Source organism: Canis lupus, chromosome 36, assembly GCF_003254725.2.
Source record: "Canis lupus dingo isolate Sandy chromosome 36, ASM325472v2, whole genome shotgun sequence".
NCBI classification, from domain to species: Eukaryota; Metazoa; Chordata; class Mammalia; order Carnivora; family Canidae; genus Canis; species Canis lupus.
In genome coordinates, this window is record NC_064278.1 from 10,028,319 (window position 1) to 10,041,693 (window position 13,375).

Genomic DNA, 13,375 nt, shown 5'->3' on the forward strand with positions numbered 1-13,375 from the left:
GACTTCCATTGCTTTTTTACAGAAGAACCTATTCTTTGATTACATGCTTCAGTTCAGGATAGTGTTTAGTAGATCTATAGTCCTCGCTATAAAGTACAAGGCAAATTTTCACTTATTGATTTGTAGTAAATAGATCCTACTTATAAAAACAAAGAGTTGGACCCATAATGCTACTGTAACTAGAACCACAATCCACAGACCTGCTAATTATTTTCTCCTCTGAGGTCTCTGGAAAGGTGATGATAACGAATCCTGTGACCCATCTCTAAGGCTTTCATCATTTTTGACGTTTCTGTCAATTTATTATTCTATACATCTGTCAACATGGAGATTAAACAGAGAAGAGTGTGGGCTTAGATTGTTTTCAGAACTTTATGAGGATAAGGACATTTAGACAATGGAATATGTTACTGAAGCACGTTAGGAAGATTTCTTTTTCTTTTCTTTTCTTTTCTTTCTTTCTTTCTTTCTTTCTTTTTTTTTTTTTTCCAAGAGTCAGCTGTCATTTGCCTGGAATGGTTCAGGACAGTTCTGCCTGGAGGCAGGACTATGGACTCATTAACCTCCTAGCCCTGCAACTCTGTCAATCTCAATTCTCTCCACGGTTTCAATCAGATACAGCTGCCTCCAGTTTCATTCTGGTTGGTTTCGTGTGACTGTGAGCTCTTGCAATTTTCTGTATTTCAGGGGAAAAAAAGCATCTTCAATATGTGTCTGTAGCTGTGCAAGAGGCGGTGTGTATGGTGTATCTTTCCTCACCGAAAGGCTCAGCATAAAATGTATTAATAGATGAGTGCACTGGTATATAGAAAAGCTCTATGTGCCAAATATAGACGATTCTTATTATTTCTCTTTGCATATAGATGAATACACAGCTGTGGTGCTCTCAGGAGGCCTAGGAGTCGACTTGGTCCAAAGGAATGACTGTGCTATTTTTGCTCTTTCCCTCACATTATTTCTCAAGGCTTAAGGGAATTTAAATGTGACTTACTTGGCAATGACAAGTCTCTGCCCCCTCGGTGCCTCCCGAATGAGATCATTTACACAAGTCACTTCACCATATCCCATTCTGTTTTTCATACAGAAACAATAGATAGAATCTAGATTTCAACAAAGGACAGGTTCTTCTCCTGTCTGCACCCCCCACCCCACCCCCGCAACGCCACTGCCCAAATGGCTACTTTAAATCATGTTACTATTAAATTCACAGCACTGGTTGAAAATTCATTAAAATATATGTTTTCTAGAAGAGACAAAGGGTCATTCCATAGAACCTTAGTATTTCTAATGGAGAAACTGGGACTCTGAGAAGTTAAGTGGCTTGGATAGGCTCTCCCAGTGAATTAGTGGCATTACGGAGATTGGGACCCAGCTCTCTGCTGTTCTGGCCCAGCACACAGACCTCACTGCCTTACTCAAGACCCTTTGCACTCCCGAACAAAACGGACTTTAGCAAAAGCAGTAAAATCTCTCCTGAAATGTTACTTCAATTTTATCATGAAGTAGAATTTTGAAACAAATACATTTATTAACACACCTGTTATTCCTTGTAATTCTTAAAGAATTCTATTATTTGCAAAGCAGCGAAATTTGTTCCTTTGTGGAAACCTGTTAAGATGGAGACAAGCAATAGTCAAGTCAAACTTAAAATACACAGTGAACACAAATTTAGAGACGGTGAGCATTCAGTTATTCTACTCTGCAGAAGGAATAATAAAGGCCTTGGGGAAAAGTGGGGAAATGATTAGATGCCATAGCACTTTACAGAGTGGGCACTTAATGAATGTTTTTAAATTCGATAAATGAATTCACTTACAGGAATTTCTGAGTTTGTAAGCCATTATTACAAGTGCTTTGAAAGATTCTGTGCCTTCTAATCTGCTTATGTGCATTTATGGCAAAATATGTTTAAAAGTGGAAATCATGTCAACTTTGAGCAAATTTAATCTAAATTACCAAAATTTCCTTGGTGTCTCTTTTGAATTGGAGGAAATCCTGCAATAGCTGAATTGAGATCGAAGCTTGGCCATTGTCATAGTATTGTACCGACATTACTATTGCCTCCCACTATTTCCTAACAACATTTGTAGGGAGGTGGATCAATATTTCCAATGAGAGAGTAGAAGAAGAAAAAAATAAATGATCTATTTCTCAGGCAATCTAAAAAAAGTAATTTACTGAATTACTCATTCATTCTTTCAACAAACATTTATATCTCGTGCCTAATGTGACAGACAATCTGGAAGAATGAAGACTCTGGACTCAGCGTACCTAGGCTGTGTTCTGGTTTTCTGTTTGTTAGATATGTGATCTTGGAGAGTTTGTTCCTCAGTTTCCTCATTTATAAGGTGGAGGTAATAATACCTATTGTTGTTATAGGTTAAGTGATTTAACATCCATAAAGCATTTAGAAGAGCATATGGTAAGAACAAATTGATGCTAGCCTCTAGCAACAAATTGTTGCTAGTATTATGCATTATGGACTACAGACAGAGGATAAACATAATAGATATGGTTCTGTCCTCATGGAGAATAAAGGTTAGTAGGGGGGAAATAGTCATTAAGGAACTAACTGAACAACTTCATAACTTTATACTACATTTACATTAAGTGCTAAGGGCAATATAGTGTGAATAATATAACACAGATGTAACATCTCTCTGAATAAATGTTCATGTGTCATTTCTTCTATTGCAACCAAGTGAAACCACACTTCACTTTGATATTCCACACCCTGGTGACTGAGTTTCAACATCTTTGATATTTCTAGGGTAAATCTTACCCTTTCAAGTGAGCAGCAAGCAGAATTTCACATCAGGATCATTGTGTTGGACAGATACCCTTGAAATATAGTAGTATTCCATTTTTCTTCTCATTTCTTTATGACCACTTAGAATTTTTTTTAAAGATTTTGTTTATTTATTCATGAGAGACACACAGAGAGGCAGAGACATAGATAGAGGGAGAAGCAGGCTCCTCGCAGAGAGCCTGATGTGGGACCCGATCCCCGGAACCAGGATCACGCCCTGAGCTGAAGGCAGATGTTCAACCACTGAGCCACCCAGGCATCCCACCACTTGAAGTTTTAAGAAAGCACTCCTAATTTCAGTTTTGCTACATTCCTTAAAGCAAAAATCTCTGTGATGCTCCAGAGAGACCTTTGTCCTGATAAAGACAAGTACTTCTGGGAAGAAATGAAAAGACCAACTGCCAGTGTTTGTTGAAGGGGAACTCAGTTGTTCCTCACATTATGCAACAGATGGCATTGACAGCCTGATGGCTGAGACGGAGGAAACATACATTCCCGTTCACCCAACCACCGCTAGCTCGCTCCATGACACCGTGGCATACTTACACATTCTTTTCTTCTTCTCATCCCACTGTTCAGCCTTCTAGAAGTGAGCTCATTCGGATAACCTGCATGACTATTAGCCATATATCCCTTAAATGCACTTGGCATCTTGGCCCCTACTCAGATATCAAAGATGTTTGAGGCAGATTTTAAATTCATATTTAAATGAATGTCAGCTTGTTCCAGAGACAGCTCATCTAGACAAGGATTTTAAAAAGAAAAGAAAGCTGTCAAAGCATCTTCAAGAAGTCAAGCTTGTTTGTCTGATTTCCTTTTCTTAAGAAATAAAACAACACAATTCTCACTTTAGGATTCCCAAAACCAAGACTGGACAAAGAGTGAGCCAAAAGTCCCAGAATTACTAAAAATTGTTCATGTTACCTTCAATGCTTGTATTAATGACTTCTCTTATTTTTTAGACAAGGTTTTTGAGGTCTCTTCTAAGATACAGGGGCGGTCAAAATATTTTATTGCCTTTTCCCCCCTTATAACAACAGGGATATTCCTTACGAGAGGGGAATAGGAAACTTTGGACTCACCCTCTAAAGTGGAAGACACAGATAACAAACGCACAGGCGGCCTGCAGTGTGTGGGGGGGTGCAGTCCAGGACTGCCCTGGGGTAGAGAGTGAAGTGTTAAAGCCATTCCGCTGTGTGGTGCTTGAGTGCACTAAAAATAGGTAACCCTGAACTATCCTGCAGTTGAAGGACAAGATAAAAATAGGAAATAAACTTGAAAAATAATCATATAAATAGAGTACTGGGATTAACAACTCAACCCACAGGATCGAATTCACTAATAAGATTTGTTATTTTTATTGAATGCAAAAGATCGAGCGCCATTTAGATATTTAAGAGAAATGTTGCTTATAGAAGAATATTCTGAATTTAAAATGACTGACATTCAGGCAGTGATAACTTACACTATTATTTGGGATAGGGTTTCTTTAACCTTTTTAACTGGGATGTCTCTTTATATCTTTTAGTGATACTCTTCCCGCTTTTATAGAAACAGATAGAAAAAAAAAGAAGCTTGGATATTGTCCATCAGATAGATAGATAAAACTGATCTTGCAGACGTAGCTAAAACCCAGCAGCGATTTGGAGCGTCACAGCTTTACTCTTGTATTCAGTTCCCAGTAAACAGTAAGGACTGGGAAGAGCCTAAGACGTGGAAGCATTCAGTACTCATTTAGCTACTACAGAGACAATATCAAATGATTTAAGATTCTTCCTATCTGCCTAAAAGACGATATTTAAAATTCACAAATTCTGTTTTGGAAGAATCTATCCAGGATTATTAACTCTTGGCCCATGTTTCAGCCCTCTCCTGTTGTTGCCTTCTGTGTTTCCACCAAAAATACTCTCAATTCTTAGCCCCGCCTCTCTTTCCTCCCTGTTCTCTTCCAGTGCCACTGCCATGATTCTAGGGCCAGAACTCTATCAGTCCACACTTGGATTTTGGCAAAGGATACTTAGCTTTTGAATTTCTGCTTTTGTCCACTTCTAGCAGGTTAACTTAAATGTATAATTATGTCCTCTTTCTGCTCAAAAACTTCAGGAGATTATATAGAGAATGAACTTTAAAATCTTAGCCTGGAACTCCAGATTTTCTAAACCTGCTACTCATTTTTAAAAGTAATTAAGTATCCATTTGTTTTTACTTACCACTTTATTAATTTTAACCCCAGAGTCCTCTGTCCCAGTTCATAGCATAGAATAATAAAATGTTACCAGTAATTTACCCTGTGCTCCTTGCTACTCTTAATCCCTTCTACCTTCCTCTTGGAGATAACAAATGTTCTAAATTTGATATTTTTCATGCCTCACTTCTCAAAAGTTTTAGCGCATATATATGTACAAATAAATTATAGATCTCTGGGGTGCCTGGGTGGCTCAGTTGGTTGAGCATCCGACTTTTGATCTCAGCTCAGGTCTTCATCTCAGGGTTGTGAGTTCAAGCCCCATGTTGGGCTCCATCCTGGGTGTGAAGCTGACTTTAAAACAAATAATAAAAATAAATAATCTTTAATTTTATAAAAAAAGATTATCATTCTATATAAGTCCTTCTTTGGCTTGCTTCAATTTTTTTCCTTAACATTTTGTTATTAGGATTCATTTGTGTTGTTACATGTAGCTATAGTTAATTAATTTTCACTTTTGTATGATGCTTTATTGGGCAAATATATCTCAATTGGCTTTGGGCTCGTTACCTTTTTTTTTTTTTTTTTTAATTACCAAAGTGTGCAAAGTGTATTGCAGACATTCTTGAACATGTCTCCTGGAAAGCATTCCTGCTCCAGTTTCTCTTGGGTGCATGCCTGACAGTGAAATTGTTGAGTTTTAGGCTGTACCAGTAAAGATCCTGGCAGGAACAAGATCAAATTGTGTAATTGAGGAAAGTTTAAGAAAGGAGCTATTACAGGATGATGAAGCACCCTAGGACTAGCAAGGGCAAGGAGTCATAACAATCTCTATCCTTGAAGAGGCAAGGGGAGGAAGTGATTATTCAAGCCTAAAGGGGGTAGCTGCAGCTGTAGCAGAGGATTACCCAACAGAGGTCTCTGGTTTTTTTCAGCCAAACAACAGCTTGGCAGAAAGGGAGCTGATCTCACTGAAAACCCTGACCTCACTCTCTACCATTCTCTCCAAGGTTTTGCCAGGATCTCTCATTGGCTGAACCCAACGAGAAGCCGGAATGCAAGAGAACCCACTGATGAAGTCTACAGAGGTCAGCTTCTAAGAATACAGAGCAGGGTGGAGATAGCTGGACACTGGATCTAGAGAAGTAAAAGAATATATGCAAATGTTAAATATTACAGAATTCCATCCTATTTTCCAAAGTGTTTATACCAATTTACACTCTCAACGGCAGTGTAGAAGCGATTCTGTTGATCTATCCTTTCCAAAACTTAGTATTCTTAAACTTCTGAATTTTTGTCAATAGGTACACATGGTATCTCCTTATGGTTCTGAGGTGTATTCCCTCAATTATTTATGAAGCTGACCTATTCTTTTATTTATTAATAATAAATATTAGCTAGACACATCAACTCTTCTATAAAACTCCCATGCATGTATTGTGGAATTTAACAAGTTCATTCTAAAATTTAAATAGAAAAGCAAAGACTCAAAAATGGCCAGGGTGTTTTTGAAGGAGAAGAAAAGGGAGTGACTTCTTCTCAATATATGAAGGCTTGTTATAAAGCTATAGTAATGAAGAGAGGTGCAGGAGTACACATCCTAAAGCAACTCATTAATTAAGAGAACTTCAGAAATGGTAAAGATGGTATGTCAGGTTTCTGGAGGAAGGCATGCTTATTTAACAAATAGAGTTGAAAATATGAACTCTTCATATAGAAGGCAAAAGATAAAAGAGTTTACTTTCTCACACCATACAAAAAATGAACTTCAAATGCATGCAGACTTTAATAACTTCAGTGTTTTCAGAAAAAATTCCAATGAATACTCTTTTCTGAACTTCCTTAAGGTAGGGAAGGATTTCTTAACTATGATACAAAAAAAATCCTAACCATAAAATAAAATACTAATATACTCAATTAACTTTAAAGGATTTTTTTTCATTAAAAATGCAAAGAATAGGAAACAGGGGTGCCCCGTGGCTCAGCCAGTTAAGTGGCCAACACTTGATTTCAGCTCAGGTCATGATCTCAGGATCATGAGATTGAGCCTCAAGTCTGGCTCCATTCTGGGTTTGGAGCCTAATGAAGATTCTCTCTTTCTACTTGTCCCTCCACACCCCTCTCTCTCCCTCTTAAAAAAAAAAAAAAAAAAAAAAAAAGGAAACAATAAGCTACAAACATGAAAAAAGACGTTTGTAGTGCATTTAAGGAACAATGACTAGTCTCAAAAATATATAAAAATTTCTCAAAAATCAAAAAGAAAAGGACAAACGACCTAGTGGAAAAAGAGGCAACATAATTTTCTAGCACCCTTTTTTTATGACTATGTTTCATGAACTCTTCTAGTTTATAATTCTTAGAGGACTGTAATTGTGTCTTGTTATCTTTGTTTCATTATCACTCTGCTCAGTGCCTGGTAGAAAGAAAATGGTCAACAAATGCTCATCGAATCAATGAACAGACTTGCCACTCTAGAATGATGTAAGCTCTACTAACAAGATAGCATATGCACACTGCTTTCAGAGCCTGTGCTCTCATTTGCAGTTTGGATACCTTTGTTCCTGTGTTTACCAACAGGAACCAAAGGAGCATTGTTTACCAAAGGAACATTACCAACTCCTGTACGTCTTTGGAGTCCAGATCATGAGTCCTCTTTGCATCATAAAGCCTTCACTGCCTCTTCCATCTACCAGATGTCCTTTTGGGACATCTCCTGCACTGTTGAATTGCATTACTCCAGATTCCTACCTCTGTGCCACTTCTCCCTCTTAGATTCGAAACTCGGTGAGGGCAAGGGCCATTCTCTTCTAAGGTACCTCTCACCGTTCTATAGGTACTCAATTAATATTTAGTGAGGATGTGTCACAACATCTAGTACAAATTAATAGCCATCTGTCATGTTTCAAAATTGCAGACTAACTGTTCTCAGAGAAATATTGGTCACTCCATTTTGATTTTTCCCAGTTTCACGTACTAGCGATCAGTTTACAAAGGCTAGGGATATACTCTACCAGTGATAGCTTATTGCAAAAAACAAACAAACAAAACCCAAAACTTGGCAGTGATTAATCATTCCAGTGCAAATATGTGACTGGAAAAAAGGCAGCAGCAGGGCATAGTACAAAAAACGAGGGCCATGGAATCAGAAATCTGTCTTTAACCTCAGCTGTACCCTAAGTGAGGGCATTCATAGCTGCTCTAAGCTCATGTGTAAAATGGGATGATAAAACTCACCTCAAAGATCACCTAGCATATTGGTGGTACGTAGATGGTACTTAACACATTTCATTATCCTTAGTTCTCTCCTCCCTCTTACAAATGATACTATGTTCAATCAGATCTTGTAGCGTTATGTTTTTTAGTTAACACTTAACCATCAAATCCTTCAATAAACTTTGCTACCAGCAAGTTGCTCTTGTCAAATGAACACTTGCATTATATCATATCCCCTGACTTGCCTAAAATTCTTAATTGGTGAAAGGGAAACTGACCAAAAAATAAATCTCCCCCTCCCCACATGTGTATAGTACACCTGGTTGCTATAATAGGTAGGTACCTCAGTAATTGACTTCCCAACTTTACTATTAATAATTTCATACCTTCAGGAAAAGTGAAAATCATGTATAATTATAATCCATATACCTCCCACCTATATTTAACAGTTGTTCTAATAATTATCATAATAATAATGCTGCGGTTAATGAGGACATTAGAAGAATTTCTTATATATATTATTTCTTGGTGATTTGAAGGTATCTAACTCCCACCAAGAGATGTCACCTAATGTGTTTCTTCACTGTGAACTCTTCAATGAACCTTTCCCTATTCATTACAGGATCAATTTCCAGACTGTGAACTACCAAAAAGAACAAAGTTTGGGCTACTCTTTTCCAAAATTCCACTTCCTGGTTTCTTGACTTAGCTGCACCTGGGCCTGCTCTTTCTCTTTTCCTATGTGGGGAAAAGAGAAAGAGCTTCCATTTACTCCCCCCAAATTTTCATGAAATAGTAGGCTTGCCAGATTTAGCAAAAAAACATATAAGACACCCAGTTAAATGGGATGCTTGGGTGGTCCAGTTGGTTAAAGCATCCAACTCTTGATTTCAGCTCAGGTCATGATCTTAGGATCCTGGGATGAAGCCCCACATCAGGCTCTGTGCTCATCAGGGAGCCTGTTTGGGATTTTCCCTCTCTGTCTCTTTCTCTCTCTCTGGCCTTCCCCCTTCTTTAAAATAGATAAATAAATCTTTAAAAATTTTTGAATTTCAGATATATGTTTAATTTTTTTAGCATACATATAATCCAAATATTGCATGGGACATACTTATACTGAAAAGTAATTAGCTGTTATCTGAAATTCAAATTTCACTGGGAAATCTGTATCTTATCTGGCAACCTCACGAAATAAATGAGTCCAAGGAGGTTTGATGGGGCTGTAAATCTCTTCGATATTTGGGTTCTCATGCTCACAAGTCTGAAGATAAAATGAGACAGAAAGATAAAGGGAGAAAAATTTCTGTACCACAATAATAAGGGAATGATTAAGCTGGAATTGTTTTGATCTAATTGGGAGTTAGAGTGTCTGAGGTATAGTTGTGTTGGACTTAGTAAATAAAATAGTCTGTGGGATTCTGGGGAAAATAGGGTATGTGGACCTGAACAGACTGAATGAATTTATGATTAGGGTTAAAGCCATATGTGTATGAGTTTAAGAGCATGTATTGCATCTACTGCCACATCAATTCTGTATACTCACCAATCATGAAACTTCAGAGGCATAGCTAGAGGGTTGCATTTATGGCTCCCACATCGGCGTCAGTGAGGGGGTGGCCATGTGACCCTGCTGGTCTTGGCTGAAGTTGCTCAGGTCAGGGGATCTAACTATTGAAAGCTCTAGGGTGGCCTTAGTTGGGACTCTCTCCATGTATCTCTCATTCTCTTCTGAGGACCATCTAGCTAGCTCAGAGATGTCTTTTGCACAGCAACATTCTGGGCAGGGACAGCATGCAAATGCATGAAAAATTTTGAGGCCTAGTCTCCCAACTGGTGCAGTCATTTCCACCTCATTCTATTAGTCATAAAACCTACATCTAGGGGTGGGGAAAGGGCTTTGTGTCTTTAGTGAGAGAAAAAGCAAATGGCAAGAGGTGTGGATACAAGTGAGGTAGAGAATAGGGGCCACCACGATGATCTACCCCAAGGAACGAGGATGGCTAGGAACATAAGAATAAATTGGAAAGTAAAGAAGTTGCTTGTTTTGAAAACTATAAGTTTGGAATGTAGCACTTTTCTTTCTCCAAGATGAGTAATTTGCAAGACTTCCAAATGAATTTCTCCAGTTTGTGAAGCAGAAATGCCAACAGCTCTACACAAATTACCAGAATGTTTCACAATTCCTCTCGAAATACCTGTCAGGAAAGTTCTTCTGAGGGAGCACATGGTGGCATTTTTCTTGCCATAAACAAAATATATCCATCCATATGAAGAGTCTGAGGTGTTAAAAATGAAAACTTACAAGAAAGTGGTAACACTGAAGAGAAAAGGAAGACCAACTAAAGATCCAGAATAAGTAGATTACTGTGTTGGTGTCCCTTGAGATATAACACGCTTTAGTTCATTTGCAAAGGTCAGCAATTGGAGAGAGCACATTGAAAAGGAGTTGTGAGAATCTATCATTTGTCTGCTTATGTGACCTTTGTAAAGCAGCAATCTCTGTGTACTTTTTTGCTCCACATGTAGGTCAAATAATATGAAAATCATGTGTAAACTCTAAAGCACCAAATAAATGAGCTATTTTTACATCAAAAATAATCTAAGACAAAAGCATTCTGCCCATGGAAATCTTCATTGTGATCCCTAACTGCAAGTTTTCTTTTTTTTCAAATCATTTATCAGAATCAATAGATGGTAAAAATGATGAGTTTGAGTCTTGGCTTTTTTTATATTTACTGTTTCTCCTGGTGGTAGGTAGAAAATGAACGGCACTAGACAAATAATTGTATCAGTTGGGACTCTTGGTTTCAAATACAAGCAACTTCCTGTCTCAGGAAAAAGATTGGTCTCACTTGAGGAGTTGGATCAGGTGGCAGTAGGGATCCTGTTGCCAGTGCTGGTGGTCAAGGCCAGACCAGGCCGTAGAGTGGGAGGGAGCATCCTTCTTCAGAGGGACGGGGAACATGTTAGGTAAATAATACCTGTTCACTAATAGCAGTGTTAGAAATAGCTTTAGGGGTGCCTGGGTGGCTCAGTCGGCTGAGTGTCTGATTCTTGGTTTCTGTTCAGGTCACGATCTCATGGGTCATGAGATCAAGTCCCAGCTGGAGCCCCACGTCAGGTCTGTGCTCAGTGGGGACTCTGCCTGAAGATTCTCTCCCTCTGCTCCTCTCTCCACTCATATGCTGTCTCTCTAAAGTAAGTCTTTAAAAAATAGTTTTTTAAAATGAATTGTGTGTCAGACTCTCTTAAAATTCATTTAATCCTTACAACCGACCTCATGAGGAAGATGTATTATTTTATTTTTTAAAGATTTATTTTAGAGAGTGAGCACATTTGTGCAAGCATGGAGAGGGGCAGGGGGACAGGGAGAGAGAGAGAGACTCTCAAGCAGACTCCTGGCTGGTTGTGGAGCCGGATGCAGGGCTTGATCACAGGACCCTGAGATCATGACCTGAGCTGAGATCAAGAGCTGGCTGCTTTCACCCACTGAGCCACCCAGGAGCTCCAGGAAGGTGGCATTCTTTTTTTTTTTTTTTTATGATAGTCACACAGAGAGAGAGAGAGAGAGAGAGGCAGAGACACAGGCAGAGGGAGAAGCAGACTCCATGCACCAGGAGCCCGACGTGGGATTCGATCCCGGGTCTCCAGGATCGTGCCCTGGGCAAAAGGCAGGCGCTAAACCACTGCGCCACCCAGGGATCCCAGGAAGGTGGTATTCTTAAGGCAGTTTTTCAGAGGTTAAAATGAGGCCCAGAGAAAATAAGTCATTTGCCCAGGATCCCATGTCTTGTGAGAGGCTTATCTAGGACTCAAGCCCAGGTATTTTGACTTTAGGTATTTACCACGGCAAGAAACAAATAGAACTATGAATGGAAATATGATAGAGTAAGTCTCTATATGCAAAAAGTTTTTCCAGAACATTGCTGGTGTAAAAGGCAACTTCCTAAATGATATTAGAGTTGTTAACATTTTTAATGTTAAAAACAGTAACAACTATAAGAAAAAACAAAATACAAAAACACAATATATGTATTGGGTATAAATATATTGTTTTGGATATAAATATATCTACATAGGGATTTATTTCAAAACATTAACAGTGCTTGGGGCCCCTGGGTGGCTCAGTTGGTTAAGCATCTGACTCTTGGTTTGGCTCAGGTCATGATCTCAGGGTTGTGGATTGAGCTTGGAGTTGGGCTCTGCTTTCAGCATGGAGTCTGCTGGAGAGTCTCTCTCCGTCTCCCTCTGGTCCTCAGCTCCTCCCACCCCCACACCCCGCCTTCGTGCTCTCATGCACTCTCTCTTGCTCTGAAATAAATAAAATCTTTAAAAACAAAAACAATAACAGTGGTTGTCTCTGGAGAGGGGAGTGGGATGCTGGAGACAGAGAAGAGTATTTCACTTCATTTCTCATTCCCTATAATTTATATAGAATCTGGATCACTTAAAAATATGTCTTATAAAGAAATAACCTGATTGGGGGGAGAGGAAAAGAAAAAGGCCTATACGCAAAAAATTAAATAGGAAAATTGGTTTTAAATAATTTCTGTATCTTCTTTAAAAAAAAAAAGATTTTTATTTACTTGAGAGAGAGCACGAGTGAGTGGGGGGTGAGGAGCAGAGGTAGAGGGACAAGCAGACTCCACCCTGAGCTGAGTCTGATGTGGGGCTCAATCTCACCACTGAGATGGCAACCTGAGCCGGAATCAAGTCAGATGATTAACCGATTGAGCCATCCAAGGGCCCCTCTCTATCTTAATTCTGCTATTATTTGAGAATATGGCTGGTGAAAACCACTTGTCTCAAATTTCTTTCCCAATTGAGTAGGAAGGTTAACACATGTTCTCCTCCTAAAGCAGTGTGGATAAGGTAATCATTTCAGAATGTATGTGTATGTGCTCTTTAAAAAATATTTTAATTAGGGCAGCCCGGGTGGCTCAGCGGTTTAGCACCGCCTTTGGCCCAGGGCCTGATCCTGGAGACCTGGGATCGAGTCCCACGTCGGGCTCCCTGCGTGAAGCCTGCTTCTCCCTCTGCCTGTGTCTCTCAAGAATAAATAAAATCCTAAGAAAATGTATTTTAATTATAAACTACTTCAAGGATGCTAAAATCTGGAGTAATACGAGTACACTTGATCCTTGAACAAATGGGTTTGAACCATTTGG

At 38.9% G+C, this 13,375-nt stretch overlaps 2 protein-coding genes across 39 annotated transcripts in view; one reads left to right on the forward strand and one right to left on the reverse strand.

Moving 5' to 3' along the window:
- Positions 1-3,986, reverse strand: part of GRB14 (growth factor receptor bound protein 14) — a 163,440-nt gene extending 159,454 nt beyond the window's left edge. The window contains exon 1 of the mRNA XM_025471032.3: positions 3,892-3,986. The gene's annotated coding sequence lies outside the window, so the exon portion shown is untranslated. The remainder of the gene's footprint in view (positions 1-3,891) is intronic.
- Positions 1-13,375, forward strand: part of LOC112674662 (sterile alpha motif domain-containing protein 1-like) — a 97,217-nt gene that overhangs the window by 44,671 nt on the left and 39,171 nt on the right. For 19 of the 38 annotated variants that reach the window (XR_007408752.1, XR_007408732.1, XR_007408758.1 and 16 more), the window contains 2 exons: positions 6,005-6,082; positions 11,277-11,405. The exons of 5 other annotated variants lie outside the window; for them this stretch is intronic. The gene's annotated coding sequence lies outside the window, so the exon portion shown is untranslated. Of the gene's footprint in view, positions 1-6,004; positions 6,140-7,404; positions 7,476-7,571; positions 8,403-11,276; positions 11,406-13,375 lie in introns of those variants that run through there. 14 more of the 38 variants (XR_004803079.2, XR_007408753.1, XR_007408759.1 and 11 more) reach the window with 5 other exon arrangements.